Below are 17,461 nucleotides of genomic sequence, written 5' to 3'. Positions count from 1 at the left end.
TCAAACGCGGCAACCCCTCAGCGCCGCTACCATTGCTGCACGAGAGACATTCGCTAACGATATAGTGCACAGGATTGATGACGGCGATATGCGTGTGGGCAGCATTTGGTTTACTGACGAAGCTTATTTTTACTTGGACGGCTTCGTCAATAAACAGAACTGGCGCATATGGGGAACCGAAAAGCCCCATGTTGCAGTCCCATCGTCCCTGCATCCTCAAAAAGTACTGGTCTGGGCCGCCATTTCTTCCAAAGGAATCATTAGCCCATTTTTCAGATCCGAAACGATTACTGCATCACGCTATCTGGACATTCTTCGTGAATTTGTGGCGGTACAAACTGCCTTAGACGACACTGCGAACACCTCGTGGTTTATGCAAGATGGTGCCCGGCCACATCGCACGGCCGACGTCTTTAATTTCCTGAATGAATATTTCGATGATCGTGTGATTGCTTTGGGCTATCCAAAACATACAGGAGGCGGCGTGGATTGGCCTCCCTATTCGCCAGACATGAACCCCTGTGACTTCTTTCTGTGGGGACACTTGAAAGACCAGGCGTACCGCCAGAATCCAGAAACAATTGAACAGCTGAAGCAGTACATCTCATCTGCATGTGAAGCCATTCCGCCAGACACGTTGTCAAAGGTTTCGGGTAATTTCATTCAGAGACTACGCCATATTATTTCTACGCATGGTGGATATGTGGAAAATATCGTACTATAGAGTTTCCCAGACCGCAGCGCCATCTGTTGTTGAAAATTGTAACTACTGTAATTTCGAAAGTTTGTCTGCCTGAAAATGTACTGTTGTCCCAAGCATATTGCAACAAACGGTGTATTTCTATCGCTGCTCGTTTAGTTTTTATTGCCGTTTCAAATATACCGGTCATTTTTGAAACACCCTGTATATGGGCAGAACTCACATATATTCTGATGTGCTACTTCGACATTCTGGCGTAACAGAAAAAAAAATTGAGAGCTGCTAAATGTTTCATAACAAAGCATGATCACTGTCTCTAACTAGTAAACCCCTCTTCCTACTCCGATTCCATAAATCATTGCACTCCCATGTGTAAAACAGCTTTACGTGTCTGATTACTTTACAAATAAGTTGCTGTGTGAAATACGTGACGTTGAACATGCAATGAGAAGAAGTTTATAAAAGGTTTGAAATTATGTTTAAAGTTTGTTGGAAGTCGCTAAGTGCTTTCATTGTCAAAGACTTCAGGTAACTCCATCAGGGGCCACCCTCGCTGACTCACACCGCCAGCAGCGCATGAAAAAGCTGGTCGGACGCCAAGCATCGAGCGCCCGAGACGCGTACAATGGAGCCATTATGCAGCCATGCAGAGGGTAACAGAGAGCCTCGCCTAAGAATGGACACGTTGCAAAGCCCCTGACGGACAATGAGAAGCGTGCCGAAAACTGATGTACTGCCGGCTGTTTTTGCCGAGTGCTTCTAGGCGCTTCAGTCTGAAACCATGCGACCGCTACGGTCGCAGGTTCGAATCCTGCCTCGGGCATGGATGAGTGTGATGTACTTAGGTTAGTTGTGTTTAAGTAGTTCCAAGGGACTGATGACCTCATATGTTAAGTCCCATAGTGCTCAGATCTATTTGAACCATTTGAACTGATATACTCCTGCAGCCATTAGAACAGAACATCAGGAATACATACGTGATGGTATGTGAACTCTTCTGCCCTGGCAGCAGCCGTTATACCTGCCTTACAAAGCTAGAATGTGTCAATAATTGCAGCACCCCACAGGCACTGGAAAGAGTGTACACAAAGCACGAAGAATTCGCACAGAGAGGCGCGTGTAAAACGTCAGCCAGCTGAAAATGATGTTTTATGAACATTAGGACGTTCCTTATAAATCGCGAAAGCAGCTGGTTCTTTGACGAGATACAAATATGAGACTGTCCAGGTCTCATGCAGAGAGAGCCATTGCAAAGAAGAGTTGCGTGTCGACTTTCACAGCAACGTAGAAATGTAGAAAAACATCGGAAGAATGTGAAACTTCCCCTTTCTATGTAAATAATGACAGTGCTGGAAAAACTCTTATGTTACTTGATTTTCAAACAGTTGAGCAAAACTGAACGTACTCAGACAGTTTTCGCTTTACTTATTCTGATCATCACTAAACTGACGCCGGCCCGGGTGGTCGAGCGGTTCTAGGCGCTAGGATGTGTGTGATGTCCTTAGATTAGTTAGGTTTAAGTAGTTCTACGTTCTAGGGGACTGATAACCTCAAAAGTTAAGTCCCATAGCGCTCAGAGCCATTTGAACCAACTAAACTGACACACAATATTTTTAGAGCAACGCAGTCTGACTTTGAATAATCCCTACAAAAGAATGGCCCTGGCTAACAATAACCTATACCTTTCATCAATCATTTACCTCACAAAAATCTTCGTTACTCGAACTATTGCAATACAGCGAGCGCCAATACTGCCAGCTAAATAAAAGATTCTAACTACTGAAGCCACTAACTACTGATAGGCATAGTTAGCAAATGAAAGATTTTGATAGAGAGCAAACAATGAATTTACCTTAATGGCGTTCAAAAGTAATTATATATATATATATATATATATATATATATATATATATATTGTTTAATTGGATGTCACAAAATTATATATATATAATTTTGTGACATCCAATTAAACAATTTTCCCTTTTCTGACGGACACACGTCCAGATCGTCCGCTCATAGTAAACTCTCAAAACTCTGGCCTTTCTCTCCCCACATCCACCACTGCTGGCGTCTCAACTCCAACTGCCCAACGCTACACTAGTGAATATTCCAACAATGAGCCCAACTAGCCACAGAAAAAAATGGTTCAAATGGCTCTGAGCACTATGGGACTCAACTGCTGAGGTCATTAGTCCCCTAGAACTTAGAACTAGTTAAACCTAACTAACCTAAGGACATCACAAACATCCATGCCCAAGGCAGTATTCGAACCTGCGACCGTAGCGGTCTTGCGGTTCCAGACTGCAGCGCCTTTAACCGCACGGCCACTTCGGCCGGATAGCAACAGACTGCACACAGCGCAGTCAGCGATTTTCGTACAGAGCACTACGTGGCGTTAGCAACACAAAAACCTAAACAGCCTACTTACAAATGTGCCACCCAGGCTGGTGAGATCCTGAGAAAGACACCAATACCAGAGTCACATACGAGTCCACGCAAGATAGGAAATTTCCACCCTGCACAGAGAGGCGTGGTCATGAAACGCTCATCAGTCACTGGGCGGCACTGCAAATTTGGTCCGCCAGTAGTGATGTCGAGAGAGGCGAAAATGTTCGATAAGTCGTTGAGCAGAGACAGAGAGGGGAGGGGTGAAGGGGAGTCGGTGGGACAGCGTGGAGACAGGAGAACATGGGGGCTACCCCATCCATCGCCAACATCCTCCTTCTGACACAGCGATATCGCAGATTCGCCCACGCAGCCAGCAACGAGCAGACAACTCGGAGGTTGAACCTGGGCCTCGTCGTAAAGCCTCGATTGCCTATGAGAGCCGCTGACTCGTGCCGCACAGCTCCGAGGCGACTCACCGTACGCAAGCAACACCTGCCGCCACCAGCACTACATGATGAACTATATGGCGAATGATCAAGAATAAAGGTGAGATGATTCATTCCGCCTCCTTCCACTCAACGACTGAGTCGTGTCCACAACCAGTAAAATCGGCGCTGATATTTTGTAATTATTTTCTCGTGTATAAAAGATACTGACAAGGGAACCTCCCCATCGCACCCCTCTCAGATTTAGTTATAAGTTGGCACAGTGGATAGGCCTTGATAAACTGAACACAGATCAATTGAGAAAACAGGAAGAAATTGTGTGGAACTGTGAAAAAATAAGCAAAATATACAAACTGAGTAGTCCACGGGTCGCATAGGCAACATCATGGACAAATGAGCTTAGGGAGGTCGTGGTCCCGTGGTAGCGTGAGCAGTTGCTGAGCGAGAGGTCCTTGGTTCAAGTCTTCTCTCGAGTGAAAATTTTATTTTCTTTATTTTTGCATAGTTATTATCTGTCCGTTCGTTCAGTGACGTCTTTGTTCACTGTAATAAGTTTAGTGTCTGCGTTTTGCGACCGCATCGCAAAACCGTGCGATTAGTAGACGAAAGGACGTGCCTCTCCAATGGGAACCGAAAACATTTGATCGAAAGGTCATAGGTCAACCGATTCCTCCACAGGAAAACAAATCTGATATATTCTATACGACACTGGTGACGGCATGTGCGTCACATGACAGGAATATGTTGTCGACCCACCTAACTCGTACACTTGGCGAATGGGTAAAAAGATTCTTCTACCTTGCCCGATTTAGGTTTTCTTGTAGATGTGATAATCACTCCCAAAAAAGTGATGAAAACATAAGAGTTTGTCACATAAACTGAAAATAAAAAAGTAAACTTCTCACTCGATGGAAGATTTGAACCAAGGACCTTTCGTTCCGCAGCTGCTGACGTCACCACGAGACCACGGCGCTCCTTCGTTCTCAGTGTCCTTGATGTTACATATCTTCCCATGAACTACTCAGTTTGTATATTTTGCTTATTTTTTCACAGTTCCACACAACTTCTTCCTGTTTTCTCAATTGATCTGTGTCCAGTTTTTCAAGGGCTATCCACTGTGCCAACTTATAACTAAATCTGAGGGGGGTGCGATGGGGAGGTTCCCTTGTGCAATAAATGCATCCATTTCTTATTTTATTCATCCAGACAATCTGTTCCATTCACTTATCAATACATTAATCTCATAAACTTTTGCTTTTTAATTTCACATAATTAGTGATGTCACTTAATTACTGGCTGCCAACGTGCGAAAGTCTCATTAGTCATCTAAATGTCATTTCATGTCAGAGAAAAGAAATTCTCAGTTCACTATAATTTGGCGCCCAACGTGGGGAAACCTCGTTAGTTCCCCACATGTCATTTCATACCAGAGAGCAGAGAAGAATTACCAATTCACCACATATATCTGGTGCCACGATTTTTGATCCAGCAGCAACTATGAGTTAAGAAACAAATGAATTACAGAATGGGCAGCGGACACTACATTCATAGTGTGTGGATAAGTTGAGAATTTGGGTCTGACGGGAGGCGTGCTTGGGTAGCCCGTGCAGGTGCGACGACCAATGTGTCACGATGGCTTAGTGGTCAGCGCAATTGCCGAGCAAGCAGAAGACCCGGGATCAGATACTGGTCCGGCACAAATTTTCAACTTTCTCCGTTGATTTAATCAATGCCTACTCCCAACCAATGCCTGTAACTCATTTGTGTCTTAATGCATAACATTTTCGCTCCCAGCGTATGTAAGTGTCATTGGTATTTTGTATGCTATGTGATATCATAAACAATTTTCTTGATCACTACAGGCTGTCTGAAATAGTTAGAGCGAATGGCGAGCTGTGAATTACCTGACACGGCGGCTGCGCATCCTGCTGGCGTGGCGGAAGAACGCGCGCCACGGCAAGGGACGATTTTACGGCCGTGTGCGAAAAGGAGGCGCTTGGCTCTTGGAGAATGTCAATCAAGGGAGGTGAGAGAATCCGTGACCACGTGAACGCTGCCATGTGCATGTTGACATTGACGAGTATGAACAGACAGCGAAACTAGCAGTCTGGATAGAACATTACCGCTTGTGACTGTATTGAAATTGCTTTAACTTGAAAATCTGGTAATAACAAGCATTTACTACCACGTAAAATTAATTATCGAAACTCTTCCAATGAGGGGAAACGTCATAAGGAAAGTGGGACCAAAATATATCTATGATTCATTTTTAATTGTTTTCGTAAAATAAATATCAATATACTTTAAAACTGAAAACTGTAGCTATGGCCCACAGTTAGATTGGAAGCAATTCATTTGGTATTTTGAATGACCGCGAAAAGAAATGAAGTTTCCTTTCGGAAGAATTATACTCAGAAATATTATCGAACTTCGCGAAAATATACACTCCTGGAAATGGAAAAAAGAACACATTGACACCGGTGTGTCAGACCCACCATACTTGCTCCGGACACTGCGAGAGGGCTGTACAAGCAATGATCACACGCACGGCACAGCGGACACACCAGGAACCGCGGTGTTGGCCGTCGAATGGCGCTAGCTGCGCAGCATTTGTGCACCGCCGCCGTCAGTGTCAGCCAGTTTGCCGTGGCATACGGAGCTCCATCGCAGTCTTTAACACTGGTAGCATGCCGCGACAGCGTGGACGTGAACCGTATGTGCAGTTGACGGACTTTGAGCGAGGGCGTATAGTGGGCATGCGGGAGGCCGGGTGGACGTACCGCCGAATTGCTCAACACGTGGGCCGTGAGGTCTCCACAGTACATCGATGTTGTCGCCAGTGGTCAGCGGAAGGTGCACGCGCCCGTCGACCTGGGACCGGACCGCAGCGACGCACGGATGCACGCCAAGACCGTAGGATCCTACGCAGTGCCGTAGGGGACCGCACCGCCACTTCCCAGCAAATTAGGGACACTGTTGCTCCTGGGGTATCGGCGAGGACCATTCGCAACCGTCTCCATGAAGCTGGGCTACGGTCCCACACACCGTTAGGCCGTCTTCCGCTCACGCCCCAACATCGTGCAGCCCGCCTCCAGTGGTGTCGCGACAGGCGTGAATGGAAGGACGAATGGAGACGTGTCGTCTTCAGCGATGAGAGTCGCTTCTGCCTTGGTGCCAATGATGGTCGTATGCGTGTTTGGCGCCGTGCAGGTGAGCGCCACAATCAGGACTGCATACGACCGAGGCACACAGGGCCAACACCCGGCATCATGGTGTGGGGAGCGATCTCCTACACTGGCCGTACACCACTGGTGATCGTCGAGGGGACACTGAATAGTGCACGGTACATCCAAACCGTCATCGAACCCATCGTTCTACCACTCCTAGACCGGCAAGGGAACTTGCTGTTCCAACAGGACAATGCAACAATGCACGTCCGCATGTATCCCGTGCCACCCAACGTGCTCTAGAAGGTGTAAGTCAACTACCCTGGCCAGCAAGATCTCCGGATCTGTCCCCCATTGAGCATGTTTGGGACTGGATGAAGCGTCGTCTCACGCGGTCTGCACGTCCAGCACGAACGCTGGTTCAACTGAGGCGCCAGGTGGAAATGGCATGGCAAGCCGTTCCACAGGACTACATCCAGCATCTCTACGATCGTCTCCATGGGAGAATAGCAGCCTGCATTGCTGCGAAAGGTGGATATACACTGTACTAGTGCCGACATTGTGCATGCTCTGTTGCCTGTGTCTATGTGCCTGTGGTTCTGTCAGTGTGATCATGTGATGTATCTGACCCCAGGAATGTGTCAATAAAGTTTCCCCTTCCTGGGACAATGAATTCACGGTGTTCTTATTTCAATTTCCAGGAGTGTATGATTGCAGTTTCTAATGAATGTAACAAGCAAATGATCAGCGTGCACAAAATGTCATTTGAAATGATCGTGAACCAAACGAAAAGCTTCCGTATTTAATTATTTCACTTCTACAGCAAACAGTTAACTTTTATTCTGATCGGAAATGAAAAGTCTTTTAAATGACGTAACTGTAATGCAAGATATATTTAATAGACTATTTAACGCATATTTGATTTACAGTCGAAAATAGGACTCACATTAAATAACACAGCTCAGGGACAGCAGGCATCGATCAAACGACCCTAGAAGAAGTTCTTCTTTCTGCATTGATGCGTTGTATATATAATTAATTAATTAACACTAATATCTTCGTTTTTTACAAACTGTAATGGCAATGGTTACAAACTTCACGTATCGATGCATTTCACAGACAACGCATTAGCAGTAAATTAAATATTATTTCAATTACGTGTACTCAAGGCTGTCATTCCATAGATATTCATCTGGATAAAGCAGAAAAAAATTTTGAATATGGCTGTGACGCCACATGGAACGGGCGAGAGGTGCGCACTAGTTACGTGGGAGGACGTGGTGTGTTGCTGCTGCCCTGGAAGGTAGTGCGGTGGGGGAGCAAGTACCGCATCGTACTGCGAATCTGTCATTGTTGCCTTCACCTTCCCAGGTGAACTTCCGCTTCTGATTGTTTTAAAAGAAGCTACAGTATATTTTGCTAAGCTCAAAAGGGTGTCATTGATACTGTATCAGCTTAACTGCGACTGTTACTGGAACCTTTTTCTTAACTAATATACTGAATTGTATTGTTTGAACCTTGGTAGTGTTTTGAGAAATTACATGTCAGTGCGTGCTCTGCTAAAGTAACGTATGTGCATTTTAACACATGTACTGAGAATAGAGTTGTGTTCTACTGAAACTACGGTTTGGTAGTCTTAGTATAGTTCTTAAATGACGCAGTAAATGGAAAGATTACCAGTAGCTTGAAGACAAAGGAACAAATCAATGCGTGAACAAAAACTGGGAGCCAACAATTTCTCTTTGTTGTTTGTTTGTTTTGCACATAATTAGACCCAAACATCGTTAGTCCACACTTACATGCACAAACACAAAAAATTATGTAATTATTGTTTTCATTTTGTTCTCAATAAAACGTCCTTCATCATGAATAAAGGCAAGCGTTTCCTGTTATTATCGGTAAGTGCGAAAATCGTTTATGACTTACACAGACATGTTTTATATAAGCTCGACAAAGTATTAAAGCGATGTTTGATATGTTTTTGTTTTGCGTTCTTTTTTTTAGGAAATTTTGTTTTTATATCGCCATATGATAAAACTGTATTTTTTTATTTTTAGTATAGCATTCCTCTGTTTAATGCTACAAACGAACAATTTTCGAATAATGAGTACTGTTTATGTTTAAACAACAGACAGGAAGATAACTATGTGGAACAAAAATGTTCCGTAGATTACACGGCTCTGTATATATCCTGATCAGTTTCTAGACGGTTCAGCGCTTCAGGTTTCTAGGGGAAAAGAGACTTATAGCGTATGCAAACGAAGCAATCGAAATGAAGTAATGCCTGATAGGTATGCAATACACCTAACACAAGGTAATGCGTTACGATTTTAAATGAACAAGGCTTACTTATGATGGTCTACGGTAGTGTACGGTAGTTTTAAAAATCTGTGTGTGACTGTAGGCGCATGCCTGTCACGTTTGGGTTTAGTGAGGCCAGGCCAAGACGGCTGCGTTTCCTGTTAAGGGTTTTTCATTCTGCAGTCAGTTGTGTGGAGTTTGTTAACGAGTCAATTACTGCCAAGTTTACGTGCACTTAACTGTCACAAAGATGCATCTTTTCATACGTGCACGGCCTTGCTGCAGTGGTAACACTAGTTCCCGTCAAACCACCGAAGTTAAGCGCTGTCGGGCTGGGCTAGCACTTAGATAGGTGACCATCCGGTCTGCCGAACTCTGTTGGTAAGCGGGCTGCACTTAGCACTTGTGAGGCAAACTGAGGAGCTACTTGATCGAGAAGTAGCAGCTTCGCTCTGGTAAACTCACATACGGCCGGGAGAGCGGTGTGCTGACCACATGCTCCTCCATATCCACATCGAGTGACACCTGTGGACTTAGGACGACACGGCGGCCCGTCGGTACCATTGGGCCTTCATGGCCAGTTCGGACCGAGTTTTAGTTTTTAAAATTTTAAAAGGCATGGCTGTTGCTTACTTGAATATTTTAATTATAAAATATCAGTTTACGTTGTTTGGTTTTGTGCTAGAAGTACCAACGTGTGTTGTATCTGGAATTGTTGTTGGCAAATGAAAGTGTTTAATGTTATTTTATGAGTCCAACCCAGTGGCTTTCTACATCCATATCCTTGTATCCTACCTTATGGGTCATTGAAAAGGTCAAAAATTTCGGTTATACCCTTTAATGAGCAGATTACGAAAGCATTTTAAATTTTTAAATTCGGCGAAGTATTAAATGAAGTTTTTCTTGCCCCCGGAAGCATTTTAGACATGCAATCTGCAGCTGGGTCTGCGCACTATGAACCGAGTTATCCATTTAGTAATATAGACAGTTTCCAAGTAATGATTTTGTAAAATGATTGTTGGAATGATTGTAGGACTTTATCGACATCCTGTATTAGATTCCTACCAATTTTTTTATCATGAACAATCACCATTTATTAAAGCATAACATATTCTATTATTCAAAAAGTCACCTGCATCTACTGCTTGCAAAACCTCATGCATGAATAAAGCAAACTGCGTTTCACAATTTTTTTTTTCCTGAATCCATACTGAATCTTCGGCAAAGGTTTCTTTTCCTTCAGGGGCATCATAACGTTCCACCATCAAATATGCTATAGGACTGTGTAACAGGCGGATGTGAACTATAGTGGTCTGTAATTCTGGGCATTCATTGTTTTACCATTTCCGCAGGGGTGCTGTTTTCCAGTTAAGCGAGACAATTTGCTAAGCAAAAGTTTCACGGCAGATAAGAAATAGAAAAAAGGCTAATACCTCAGCGTATTCAGTGTAAAATTAAACGGAAATTCCGTAAAGTCTGGCACCTCGTTGACTTTAAGCAACTCACTGTGTTTCAATACCGAATATGGTTTGGCTATAAGGAAATGAGACCAAATGCTAGTAAACAAATAAAGCAAGAAAAATGAATATCGAATGTGCGCAGTGGTCAGACAGTGGTATGGTCGTATCAAATACAGAATTTAATCCTTCTGATCTCTGTCTATTGATTACAGTTATAAATATCAAAATGAATTTCATTCATTGACGATACATTTGTAAGTAGGCTGTAGGTTTTATGTTGGTAACGCAACGTAGCGCCCTGTATGAAAATCACTGACTGTGCTGTGTGCAATCTGTGGCTGGTTTGCATTGTTGGAATATTTGCTATTGTGGTGTTGGGCAGTTGGATGTGAATAGCGCGTAGCGTTGCGCAGTTGGAGGTGAGCCGCCAGCAGTGGTGGATGTGGGGAGAGAGATGGCGGTGTTTTGAGAGTGGATGATCTGGATGTGTGTCCATCAGAAAGAGTAAATTTGTAATACTGGATGTCATGAACTGATATATATTTATAGTATGGCTTTTGAACACTATTGAGGTAAATACATTCTTTGTTCTCTATCAAGATCTTTCATTTGCTAACTATGCCTATCAGTAGTTAGTGCCTTCAGTAGTTAGAATCTTTTATTTAGCTGGCAGTATTGGCGCTCGCTGTTTTGCAGTAGTTCGAGGAACGAAGATTTTTGTGAGGTAAGTGATTCATGACAGGTATATATTATTATTAGTCAGGGCCATTCTTTTGTAGGGGGGCCATTCTTTTGTAGGGCTTATTGAAAGTCAGATTGCGTTGCGCTAAAAATATTGTGTGCCACTTTAGTGATGGTCAGAATAAGCAAACAGAGAAATGTCTGAGTATGTTCAGTTTTGCTCATCTGTTTGAAAATCAAATAACGTAAGAGGTTTATCAGCACAGTCTTTTATAATTTTTCTAAGGTGACGTTTCACATTGCCTGTCTGAGCAAAGGAATTTGGACACCTACTAGTGGACATTAACATGCGGTGTGACCACCATTCGCCTTTATGACGGCTTGACTCTACTGCGGACACTTTCAGTGTCTGTGAAGGAATGACAGCCCATTCTCCCTCAAGAGTTGAAACCAGGTAACGATGTTGTACGCCGAGATCTGGAGCGAAGTCGACTTTCTGACTCATCCCAAAGGTGTTCCACTAGGCTTAGGTTGGGACCGTGGGCGGCCAGTACATTTGAGGAATGTTATTGCCTACAAACGAGTGCCTCAAAGTCTTTTTTTTTTTTTTTTTTTTTTTTTTTTTGACGGGCTGCACCAAATGCTTTCATATACTTCGGCATGATCTCAACAAGGAGTCCACGCCATAACCGAGGAAAACATCTCCATACTGTAACACCGCTTCATACGTACTTCCTGTGTAGGCACTATACACGATGGCAGGTAACTTTCTCCAGGCATTCACCTGCATGGGCGTACCCAGCGAGGGGCAGCTTCCCCCTAGAAGATATTCGCAGTTCTTCACTAGTTTACTGTTTTATTCAATAAGAAATGCTGCATGTTTTCTCGGATTGTACAAGTGCATTCTTGTATTTAAAATGTTTATTAAAAGCAGTTTTTCACTGGTTTACTGTTTGACTTAATAAGAAGTGCTGTATGTTGTCTCAAGTCCTTGTTTCCTGAGACTAGTATGACCTGCCCCCCCCCCCCTCCCGTAGTTCAGATCCTGGGTACGCCCTTGCGCTCATGTCTGTGATGCAGCGTCAAGGGTAACCGTAGCCATGGTCTCCGAGCTGATAGTCCGTGCTGCTGCAAACGTCGTCGAACTGTTCGTTCAGATGCCTGTTGTCTTGCAAACGTCCCCATCTGTTGACTCTGGGATCGAGACGTGGCTGCACGATCCAATACAGCCATGCAGATAAGATGCCTGTCATCTCGACTGCTAGTGATATGACGCCGTTGGGATCCAGCACGGCGTTCCGTATTACCCTCCTGAATCCGCCGATTCCATTTTCTGCTAATAGTCATTGGATCTCGACCAACGCGAGCAGCAATGTCGCGTTACGACAAACCGCAATCGCGATAGGCTACAATCCGACCTTTATCAAAGTCTGAAACGTGATGGTACGCATTTCTCCTCCTTACACGAGGCATCACAACAACGTTTCACCAGGCAACGCCGGTCAACTGCTGTTTGTGTATGAGAAATCGGTTGGAAACTTTCCTCATGTCAGCACGTTGTAGGTGTCGCCACCGGCGCCAACCTTGTGTGAATGCTCTGAAAAGCTAACCATTTGTCGGTTAAGTTTCGCGTCTGTAGCACGCCATCTTCGTGGTGTAGCAATTTTAATGGCCAGTAGTGTAGTACCAGTACTCCCATAGTTTCCTGGATGACCTCGTTCAAGTTTGGTGGCTGTTGTCCCTCTAAGAGTATTATAGTAGTAGCACTTTTAAAAACATTGCTTCTATTTGTAGCATGGACGTCTAAATTTTTATTTTATTTTATTTTATTTTTTACGCATACGGATTTCAGGAGGCAGCTGTCTCACAAGAAATAACAGTTTCTGATGCATTGCTGCCAGGAGCAGATAGTATAAATGTTTACAAAAACATATGACCATACAAAATTAAACTTTTATTACTGTTGTGGGCCATACATTTTGAAGAATGAGCATGGTATTTACAGGGGCTGTAACTACAGATATGAGTGCGATGAAAGATTCCGAAAAACTGTGGGCAGCCCGATGTTATCGCACGATGCACCGACTGAAACTGGAACAAGAAAGAAATTTCTGTAAATGTTACTAATGTTGATTTACTTACTTACTTACGCAATCAGGCCCAGAGGACCGCGTGCAGCTAGAAGGCTCCTCTTCCATTGGATTCTATTTCGTACTTTCTGTCGTCAGTCACTCCCTACGCCAATCTTCAGCAAGTCCTCTGGATTCCATCGCTTCTTCTTCCGCTTGGAGAAAAATTCGTGGATTACAAAGGCCATCGGTGGTTATCCACCCGAACGACATAACCTGCCTATACAAACCATTTGGTGTCCGCCCCCGGTAGCTGAGTGGTGCCGGCACGGTAGCTTAGCGCGTTCGGTCAGAGACCTGGTTGACCTCTGTAATACAAAAACTGGATGGAAGGATCAACACAACAAACTTGAACGGATGTCATGTGATGTCCGCAACGACCAAACCCAACGATCAACAACGAACAAAAATGGGAAAAAAGGCCGGGAAAAAAGAAACAAAAAAAAAGAGTGGTCAGCGTGACAGAATGTCAATCCTAAGGGCCCGGGATCGATTCCCGGCTGGGTCGGAGATTTTCTCCGCTCATGGACTGGTTGTTGTGTTGTCCTAATCACCATCATTTCATCCCCATCAACGCGCAAGTCGCCGAAGTGGCGTCAAATCAAAAGACTTGCAACCGGCGAACGGTCTACCCGACGGGAGGCCCTCGTCACCCGACATTTACATTTTACCATTTGGGTCTCATCAGGCCGACAATGTTTGGTCTGTTGTTGATCTCATCCAGCTTAAGTTATGCCGGATCATCAATTCCGCCGGCCGCGGTGGTCTAGCGGCTCTGGCGCTGCAGTCCGGAACCGCGGGACTGCTACGGTCGCAGGTTCGAATCCTGCCTCGGGCATGGGTGTGTGTGATGTCCTTAGGTTAGTTAGGTTTCAGTAGTTCTAAGTTGTAGGGGACTTATGACCTAAGATGTTGAGTCCCATAGAGCTCAGAGCCATTTGAACCATTTTTTTTCATCAATTCCCCAGAGATCTCATCTTGTACGGATCGTAGACCTTCCTTATCACTTTCCGCTCGAAAACTAGATAATTATTTAAGTCTTTTTCCTGGACACTCCACGTTTGGCAAGCATATAGCCTGCGGAATGGATGAGTGTTTCGTACAGTTGGAGTTTGAAATTACTTGAGAGAGTGCACGATTTAAAAAGCTGACTCACACTGAAGTGCGATCGGTTTGCGACTTGGATCCTCACTTTAATTTCTGCCTGACACGATGCGTCCATTGTAAAGATTAACTTCAGACATTTAAAATTATGAAACCTTTTATAGGATCGTGCTCCGACCACTGGAGGCTGGTGCGAATCTCTTAAATAGCCTTGGTTCCTGCTCATCACCAGATACTCTGTCTTCGATTCATTCACAAGGAGACCGACCACGCTCGCTGCCGCTCATTCGCATTATTCTCGTTAGATCTGGACAACATGACCATACTGTCGTTAAATGGGAGATGTGTGATTTTCTCTGCTCTCCGGGAGGAAGTGTCTCAAAGTAGCACTGTCCGTGCGTGACGAGAGATTTGCGTGTTCACATGGCACTAAGAGTTGTGCCGGCGTTAGCATACGTATTAGCAGGGACCCAAGTTGGGCACGCCTTAGTTGATGAACCAGACGAAGTATGTCTCACACCTATCTTCCCACTATCTAATCTTCACCCTTTCACATTTTTAGAGAAAGGAAGTCATATAGAGGAAAGTTAACCCAAAATCAAAAACTTCTTTTCTACAAGTTGGAGATCGGCGATGGGTGACCAACACATCACAGAAAACCTAGTAACCTAGTAAAATAGACTACAACTAAGCCTCGAAATTTCACAATATCGTTACTGATAAAGGAAAAACTACTTCTAGGTAGCTTTCTCAGCCGAATTAGAAATCAGCTATGTTCATAGAGTTTCGATTTCCTAAAACGTCTATTTTTCTGGTCTACGCTTACAAAACTTGATGCAAAATTTCAAATTGCATGTAGTCCTAAGGGTGTAAGAGACTGAAAACATGTATCAAAAAGAATATAAAACATAAAAATTATAGTCGCTTGTAAATTGCTGCTTTACCTATCAGCTAAGGATATGGAAAAAATTGTCTAAAAGAAAAGTACAATTTTGGGTCAATATTTTGGAAATAATAATCAAAGTCTCATTAACATTAACGACTTGCGATTAATTAGGAATTTTCCAATTCATTAGGAACTATCCAACTATGTGGCAGATGCATTATAGGCACCTCCCTTGATGGAAGGTCATTTACAGTATTTACGGCTTTCGATTCATGAAGCTGTCCCAACACGTACCTGAAGATGACTCAATATTGTCTTGAAATCGATGGTACACGTACAAGTTGTAGTCTTCAGTCCGTAGATTCGTTTGATGTAGCTCTCCACGCTAGTCAACCCAGTGCAATCCTCATTCTCTCTGCTTAACTACGGCACCTTAAATCCATTTGAACCTGCTTACTGTATTAATCCCTCAGTCTCCCTCCTCAATTTTTATCTCCGATAGTTTCCTCCATTACCTAACTGAAGAATCCTGGATATCTCAAGATGGATCCTGTTAACCAATCCCTTCTTTTCGTCAAGTTGTGTCATAAATTTCTTTTTCCCTCATTTGATTTAGTATCTTCTCACTAGTACTCAGTTTACTCATCTAATCTTCAGCATTCTTCTGTAGCACCACATTTCAAAAGCTTTATTTCTCTTCTTATCTGAACCGCTTATCGCTCACTTTTCTTTTCAGTACCAGGCTACATTTCAAATATATATCGTCAGACAAGATTTTCTGACACTTAAATGTGAATCAGATGTTAACGAATTTCTCTTTTTCAGAAACGCCTTTTTTTCTATAGTCAATGTTATACACTCTCTATCTTAGCTATCATTAATTATTTTCCTGCCAAAATAGCAAAACTCATCTTCTTTTATTATCTCATTTCCTCGTCTAATTCCCTCAGCATCGCCTGATTTAACTACATCCTATTACTTTCCATTACCTTGTTTTACTTTTGCTGACTTTCATATTTTATAACATGTTTTCAATACACTATTCATTACGTTCAACTGCTCTTTCAAGTCCTTTGCTGTTTAAGACAGAATTAGTGTCATCGGCAAAATTCAACATTTTTGTATATTGTTTCTGAACTTTAATTCCCTTTCCAGAGTCTTCCTTCGTTTCCATTACTGCGTGGTCTACGTACAGAGTGAATGACATCGGGGATAGATTGCAACTGTATCTCACTACCTTCGCAACCACTGCCTCACTTTCACGTTATTCGACTCTTCAAATGCAGTCTGCTTCTGTACGGGTTGCAAATAAACTTTCGCTCCTTGTATTTAAACCCAGCTACCTCCCGAGTTTCAAATAGTGTATTCTAGTCAACATTGTCAAAACCTTTCACTGAATCTACAAATATTATGAAAGTAGGTTTGCTTTTCTTTAACCTATCTTCTAAGGTAACTCGTTGGGCCAGTTTGGCCTCGTGCTGCTACATTCCTCCAGAACACAAAATGATTTTCCCGAAGGTCTGCTTCAGTCAGACTCTCGATTTTTCTTAGAGCAATTCCTGTCAGTATTTTGCAACCTTGCAACTGATAGTTTGGTAATGTTCACACTTGTCAGTGCCTGCCTTCTTTGGAATTGGAATTACTATAGTCTTCTTCAAATCTGATGGTATTTCACCAGTCTCATATATCTAGGTGGAACAGCTTTGTCCTAAGCACCTCAATACCTCTGAGGAAATGTCTACTCCAGGGCCTTGTTCCGACCGAGGTCTTTCAGTGCTTTGTCAAATTCTTCTCGCAGTATATCTCCTATCTCACGAGCTAGTCTTCCTTTTGTGTAATATTATCTTCAAGTTCTTCTGTCTTTCGGCTTTAATTTCTTTGTTTAGTACTGGCTTATCATCTGAGCTGTTAACATTCATACAGCTGTTTCTATTTTCTACGAGATTATTTAATTTTCCTGTAAGGGGCAGCTATCGTTTCCCTAGTTATGTATACGTCTACAGAATTGCATTTGTCCTTTAGCCATTATTACGTCGCCATTGTGCACTGTACGTCAATCTCATTTCCCTTTCGCCTGCTTCATTTACTGCATTTTTATCTTATCATTTCTGTGAGTAAGATACTGCCATATGAAAGGTGGCTACACTGAGTCACAGCGCCAGAGATTGCGCCAAAGAGTTTTATTCCGCCGCCTCCACT

Source organism: Schistocerca piceifrons, chromosome 6 (genome assembly GCF_021461385.2).
Source record: "Schistocerca piceifrons isolate TAMUIC-IGC-003096 chromosome 6, iqSchPice1.1, whole genome shotgun sequence".
Lineage (NCBI taxonomy): Eukaryota > Metazoa > Arthropoda > Insecta > Orthoptera > Acrididae > Schistocerca > Schistocerca piceifrons.
The sequence above is the reverse complement of the archived record's forward strand: the minus strand, read 5'-3'. Positions refer to the sequence as shown.